We start from the raw sequence: 7,459 nt of genomic DNA on the forward strand, positions 1-7,459 counted from the left end.
TGGAGAATAGATACCAGTAAATTAATACAGGCCATCTTCGTATTATGGAGATGGAGAAGATTTGGACAGAATATTTTTAATTTCTAATATATATTTCAATTATGTTTCATATGGCTTAAACAATAAAAAAGTTAATAATGTGACAAAGTCATTAAGATAATGTTTTGTAAATCGGGAAAATCTGTGACCATAGTCACAAAATGATAGCGTAGAAATACATTTATTGACTAAGAATCATGTTCATACGCTGTGGTACAAAAATAGTATATTAAAAACATTTATTTAATAAATCAGTATATTTGCATTGGAGGGAGATAGAGGATATTTGTTTTATAAATTTGCAATTCCCTAGTGTTTTAAATGTGGAAGTTTCATTGTTCAAAATGTTAACAACAAAAAACACTATAATTGTGAACTGATTATATTTATGATGCCCACATATTCATTGCTCTGGACACACGCATATAGGAAATTCCAGAAAGCTTTGTTCTCTACAGTTCTATACAATAGAATACATGTGCCTCCCTTACTCCCCTCAAATCTCCTACGCCTTTCCAAACTCTTGGTTGACTTCCATTTCTGCAATTCTGACTCTGGGCACCAGGTGAGAGCATTCTCTCTTTCTTCCAATGAAAAGGCATAATTTGCATAAACAGAAACAAAATTTTCCTCAAACTAGATAATGAAACAGTAAGTACAGTATGACCACAACTCTCTTTGAAATATTCATATGTTTACAAAAAGATGGACAGGTCATATACATAGTTTGTTTCCTTGCATACTCCTATGTCTACATCTAATTAGTTTATTAAATGGGTTTTGGGGGCCTAGGCCTACTTCAGAGGTTCAAATATGATGAAATGCTACCGGAAATTTTATAATGGATGGATCAGGGTGACAACACTGAAATACAGTGATCAATTTCAAGGTTACAGGAGGAGAGAAAACCTGAGCCAATGAGCCTACTAATTTGACACTTTAGTAATAAAGGACACCACTTCTGAGGTACTCAGGCCGAATAAGCTGAATTTGATCAAACTTCTAAATCTAATTACCAATTAAAAAAAAATAAGAGGGGCTAGAGGAAATTAATAAACAACACAATAAGAATCCAATCAGCAAAATCCATAATGCACTCTCCAAAGGATGAAAGATCCAGTTTTGTAAGCAAATAAATAGAAAGGTTCTTTTTTAAAGAACAGATAGCTTTTAAGAGACAACACTTCAAGGAGAGTTAAAGAGAAAGTAAAATTAAAATCACAAGGAGATACTACCACATGTTTACCAGAAAGAGAAAAATGAAAAAGATAGAAAATACCAAGTGTTGATGAGGATGTAAGCAGTAGAAGTCTAAACACTGCTAGTGGGAATATAGATTGGAACAACCACATTGAAAAACTGTTTGACAGTATCCACTGAGCTGAAGATACACATGTCATATGACTCAGAAATGCCACTCTTTGGTGCATCCCCAGGAGAAATGGCCTCACCCATCAAAGGAAATCAGACCAGCCCTGCCTTTCAAGCAGTTGAAGGATAGAAACTAGAATAAATGTGATTTCCATTTGTAAAAGCACTCTGAGTTCCTGAAAGGGAATAGAATTAACTGTGGAAGTTCAAGGAATTATTTCAACAGCCAGGTTGTCTAAGGAAAACTTAACTGTGATGATTATTATCTTTTTAAAAATAATCATACTCTTTTGTTTTTACAATTATATCTTGTTTGTTTTTCTTAAATAAATATCATCTGGTACATGGAAGAAAGGCTACTGAAGGATAGTTATCACTCAAAAACATATGGTTCTGTCTACCATCAATCACCATTGGCTGACATGGTTTGGCAAATGTCTTTTCCTCTTTTCTAAGTATACTGGTTAGGAGTGTCGGTTCTGGAGACAGACTAGGGCCCAACCCTCCTTCTTAAATTTGTGAGACTTTGAATACTTTTGCTTCACCTTGCAGTAAGTCAAATGCTTCATTTGTAAAACAAGGATAATACTGACCTAAGAAGACAAAATGTTTTTAAACAAATATTGCCTTGCCATTTTGGTCAGGAATCCCATAATCTTTTTTTTTTTTTTTTAGACAGAGTTTCGCTCTGTTGCCCAGGCTGGAGTGCAGTGGCGCGATCTCGGCTCACTGCAGGCTTTGCCTCTGGGGTTCACTCCAATCTCCTGCCTCAGCCTCCCGAGTAGCTGGGACTACAGGTGCCCGCCTCCACGCCTGGCTAATTTTTTGTATTTTTAGTAGAGACGAGGTTTCACTGTGTTAGCCAGGATGGTCTCGATCTCCTGACCTCGTGATCTGCCCGCCTCGGCCTCCCAAAGTGCTGGGATTACAGGCGTGAGCCACCGTGCCTGGTCAGGAATCCCATAATTTAAAAAATTCTACTGCAGAGATATCAGCATAACTGACTCTCTGTGACCTTGTGAGAGTAACAGAACCACTCTATACTTCAATTGTCTTTAAGGTACAATGGGGAAAACAATTATCCCCACCTCATGGGTTGTTGTTTTGAGAATTACTTGAGTTGAGGCATGAAAGCCCTCAGAACAGTGGTCGGCACATAGCAAACTGCTCATTAAATGTGAGTTTGCATGTTGAGATTTTTCAAGTTCTAAAAGTTTGACAGTTTGCATGTGTCTTCAATAAAGTTTAATACAACAGAATCTTAATCATCAACTGATGCATTTTAAATAATTTCTTTCACTACAAACACATTTGGATGACCTAACTAACTACCTTGAGAATATCTCAAGAGCACATGGAAGGATTGCTCTCAGAAAACTGTGCTATTTCTCCACATGGCTATATAAAAAGCTGAGGGGTAATCCTTGACTGTGCCTTATCCCCATGCACCCTACATGCACAGTCACTTCAATTTCTGCCTGCCCTACCTTCAAACACGCCCTGTCCAGGTTCACTCCTCCCTCTGCACACAGCTGCAGCCCTGGTCCCATCCACCTGTGTCTCTTCCCTGGACTTCTGCAATATTTTTCTAATGGTTATCCCCACTCCCTATCTTGTCCCTTTCCAATCCATTCCCCACATAGCAGTCAGAGTCACCTTCTGACAACAAGAATCGCAATCAACAGCCTGACCCAAGGGATCTGTTGTTCTAAGGACGTTGCATACACTTCAGATGTGTCCCTGTAGGTGAGGTGAACATGAACACATTCACCCGATACACAGTCTTCTCCAAAAGTGCAATCACAGTCCTCATCTTCTGTTGCAATTTTTTCCCACTTTATATACATTCTCAGGATTTTTAAGTATTTGCATTTTATTAGTACTCTGGTTTTGGCATATTTAACAAGATTATTGTTCATGTTTATTTTATGTAAATTTTCTATTGAAATGAATTACCAATATCTTTGTCATTAGTGTGTGTCACAAATTATGGATACTAATCCTATATATAAGGTACAGTTTGTGAATACTTTCTCTAATGTTTTAAGATAATTCTTAATGTTTTTTATTACTTTCAAAATTGATTTTCAATTTCAAAAATATTATGACTTAAAAACTTTACAGATCACATATATATACATTTTTTTTAAGAAAAAGTCGAATGCTCCCTTTGGAATGGCAGCCCCCAAGGAAATTAGATCATTCAGGGACCAGGAGGCATGAAGACAAAGTGAAGAAAACTTTAGAATAACTAAAAACTAGATGCTGATAGGGATTTTATCTCCTCTATCATCTTCATCACCTCAAGAGGTTGTAGAGTGAGCACCTCTGGGGCCACAACAGCAGGAGAGTGGAATATGACCATTTCTCAAGTCCTGGAAGCCCAATTTCTAAAAGGGAGGTGCTAAGGATCCTCTAGGGAGGGTGAGGGATGGAACCTCATTCCAAACCTGCCACTTACCTAGGGAGGTGACTTAGACTCTGTGAGCCTGAGTTTAGTCATCTGTGAAATGGAACTGACCATACCATTATTACAGAACTGTCCCCAGGCATAAATGAGAAACCTCGTCCAAAATATATGGAATGGAGCGAGACTTCAATGGCCTTTAAATGTTGAGACACAGCAGTAGGGGCTGGCTGAGCCTCAGGGCTCAGAAGACATTGTGAAAAATCATTTCTCATTATTTCTCCTAATAAGAACACAAACATTTAGAAGAAAGAAGCAAATATCTCTCTGATATGCCTTGAGTTCAAAGTTTTTGAGATAGAAAGTTTTCTATATTCTTAGGTATTATCAGAAGGTCATAGGAGTCATTCAACATCATGCCTCTTAGCAGACTCAGATCAAGTTCCCTCACACTGGAAGGACAAGCATATTTGTGAACTCACCTGAAGAGCTCTGTGATAGACTGCATGAGGAAAGCAAAGTATGGTGTTTGCTTAATAGCTGCTTCTGGACAGTTTGGTATGTTAATATGTTCATAGGAAAAATCTGAACCTGTCCACCAATCAACAGGGCAAGGGTCCTCAGATCATGCATGATCCAGTCACATCACACCAGGATTTCAGCCACCTGCTACCTCCCTGCGAGGCAAAAATCCAGAAATTACTAGCATTTCTGTGACACACAATTGTCCATTCCTTCCTTATCTAATAACTATATTTATATTGAGCTCAAAACATATACTAGTCCACTGGAGACATCTTATGAGCTCTAAAGTGGAAACAGGAGAGTAAGAAACAAAATAATATATAGGAAAATTCAAGGGTTAAATACGAGATGAAATGGGTTCTTCACATTAGCTTTTAAACTTACTGAAATTTCAAGAAATTGAAGATTTAAAAAAATTCTTCCTTTAACCCCTCACCACCTATTCAGCCACAGGATTGGATATCTTTCCTCCCTCCACTTCTTTTTCTCTCTTTCCTTCTTCCCAAAGTTAAAGCTCTAAAACAAGTTTTCTGCACTTCCTACAAAACTACAATGAGATATTATCTCACTCCAGTTAAAATGGCTTTCTCCAAAAGACAGGCAATAACACATGCTGGCAAAGCTGTGGAGAAAAGGGAACCCTCATACACTGCTGGTGGAAATCTAAATTAGTACAACCACTATGGAGAACAGTATGGAGGGTCCTCAAAATCTAAATCTAAAAATAGAGCTGCCATATGACCCAGCAATCCCACTGCTGGCTATACATCCAAAGGAAAGAAAATCGGTATATCGAAGAGTATCTTCACTCCCATGTTTGTTGCAGCAGTATTCATAATGGCCAAGATTTGGAAGCAACCTAAGTGCCCATCAACAGATTAATGGAAAAAGAAAATGTGGTACATATACACAATGGAGTACTATTCAGCCATAAAAATGAAGAGATTCTGTCATTTGCAACAACATGGATGGAACAGGTGGTCATTACATTAAGTGAAGTAAGCCAGGGACAGAAAGACAAATATCACATGTTCTCACTTATTTGTGGGACTAAAACTCAAAAAATAATTGAACCCATGGAGATAGAGAGTAGGATGGTTACCAGAGTCTGGGTAGAGGCTGGGAGGTGAGGAAGAGGTGGGGATGGTTAATGAGTACAAAAAATAGAATGAATGAATAAGGCCTAGTATTTGATAGCACTACAGGGTGACTATAATCAATAATAATTTAATTATACATTTTAAAATCACTAAAATAATATAATTGGATTGTTTGTAACATAAAGGATAAATGCTTGAGGGGATGGACACCCCATTTTCCATGATGTGACTATTATGCATTACATGCATGTATCAAAATATCTCATGTACCCCATAAATATATACACCTACTATCACCCACAAAAATTAAAAATTAAAAAAAAGTTTAAAGGATATTGAATGTTGATTTTTCTCTCCTTCCCCAAACACTATTGGAAGGTTAGAAAAACAATTCCTGAAATCATAAAACATGTGTTTTCCTGTGTCTGGCTGTGTTCAACCAACATAATATATATGTGATTTACATTTTGTTGTCTGTAGTTGTAGATAGTCATTTTCATTGATGGATGGTATTACATGGTATGGATATTTCTTTTTTTCTTTTTTTTTTTGAGACGGAGTCCAGCTCTGTTGTCCAGGCTGGAGTGCAGTGGTGTGATCTTGGCTCACTGCAACCTCTGTCTCCCAGGTTCAAGCTATTCTCCTGCCTCAGCCTCCCGAGTAGCTGGGATTACAGGTGCCCACCACCATGCCGAGCTAATTTTTGTATTTTTAGTAGAGATGGGGTTTAACTGTGTTGGCCAGGTTGGTCTCGAATTCCTGACCTCGTGATTTGCCCACCTTGGCCTCCCAAAGTGCTGGGATTACAAGCGTGAGCCACCGTGCCTGGACTGTATGGATATTTCACAATATATGTATCTGGTATGAAGGTTTATATATTTTTCAAACTTTGACCTACTATGAATAACAGTGCTTTGAACATTCTTGTACATATCTTTTAGATGGACATTTATTTTTACTTTACTTTGACATATATGATTGAGTGGCATTTCTGAGTTAGGGTATATGTATGTTCAGTTCACTAGATACTGCCAAACAGTTTTTCAAAGTGTTCCAATCTGTATTCCCACCAGCAGTGTTGAGAGGTCCACTGCTCCACATCCTCACCAATACTTGGCATTTTCAATCTTTTTTATTTCTTGTGGGTGTATGGTGGTATCTCACTGTGGTTTTAAATGTAATTTCTTTGATTTAATTTTTCATTAATTTAACTCTCTCTGAAATGTTTTGTCTCATTTAATCTAAAGTGGGTTCCACCGCATTTTCTAAAAATCTTCTAATTTACTTGCTTAAAGTCTGGATCTTTTGTCTTGTGGAATGCTAATGCTGTTAAATACCTTTCTGCATATGGAGGCGATCATATAATTATTTCCTTGGCTGTATCAATATACTAGATTATAGTAATAGTTTTATTGATATTGAAACACCTTTATATATGTAAAAGCCCCATAAGGTCATGACCTATATTTTATGTCCATTTTGTTTACCAATATTTTATTTAAGAACATTAGTTCATACTCTGTAATGAGATTATTCTGTAATTTCATTTCTCCTGCAGTTTTTGGCATGTTTCAGAATCAACTTTATGTACTTGCTTCATTGTTTTATATATTCCCTACGCCCTTGGACTATTTTAAATAGTACTGGTATTATCAAACCTTGAAAGTTTGGCTAGAATTCTCTTTGGGAAATATCTGGGTCTGGTGCTTTTTGATGGCAGATAATCTAACCAAATTCACTATGTCTTGTATGCAATTAGTCTGTCAAGACTTTTTGTGTCTCTTGGGGCCAATCTGGGTAAGTTGTGTTTTTCTAGAAAATTAACTATTTCATCTGTTTCCAAATATGTTTGAATAGAATTCTGCAAATTTTTCAGTTAAGAGACTTGAAATTTCCTTTATTTTGAAGACCTTGTCACCCTTCCTGTTTCAAAATTGTGTATTTGTGTTTTCTTCAATTTTCTTGAATAATTTACCCAGTGACTTTTCATGTTTTTGATATCGCCTCAAATAAATCT

Source organism: Mandrillus leucophaeus, unplaced genomic scaffold, assembly GCF_000951045.1.
Source record: "Mandrillus leucophaeus isolate KB7577 unplaced genomic scaffold, Mleu.le_1.0 Scaffold809, whole genome shotgun sequence".
NCBI classification, from domain to species: domain Eukaryota; kingdom Metazoa; phylum Chordata; class Mammalia; order Primates; family Cercopithecidae; genus Mandrillus; species Mandrillus leucophaeus.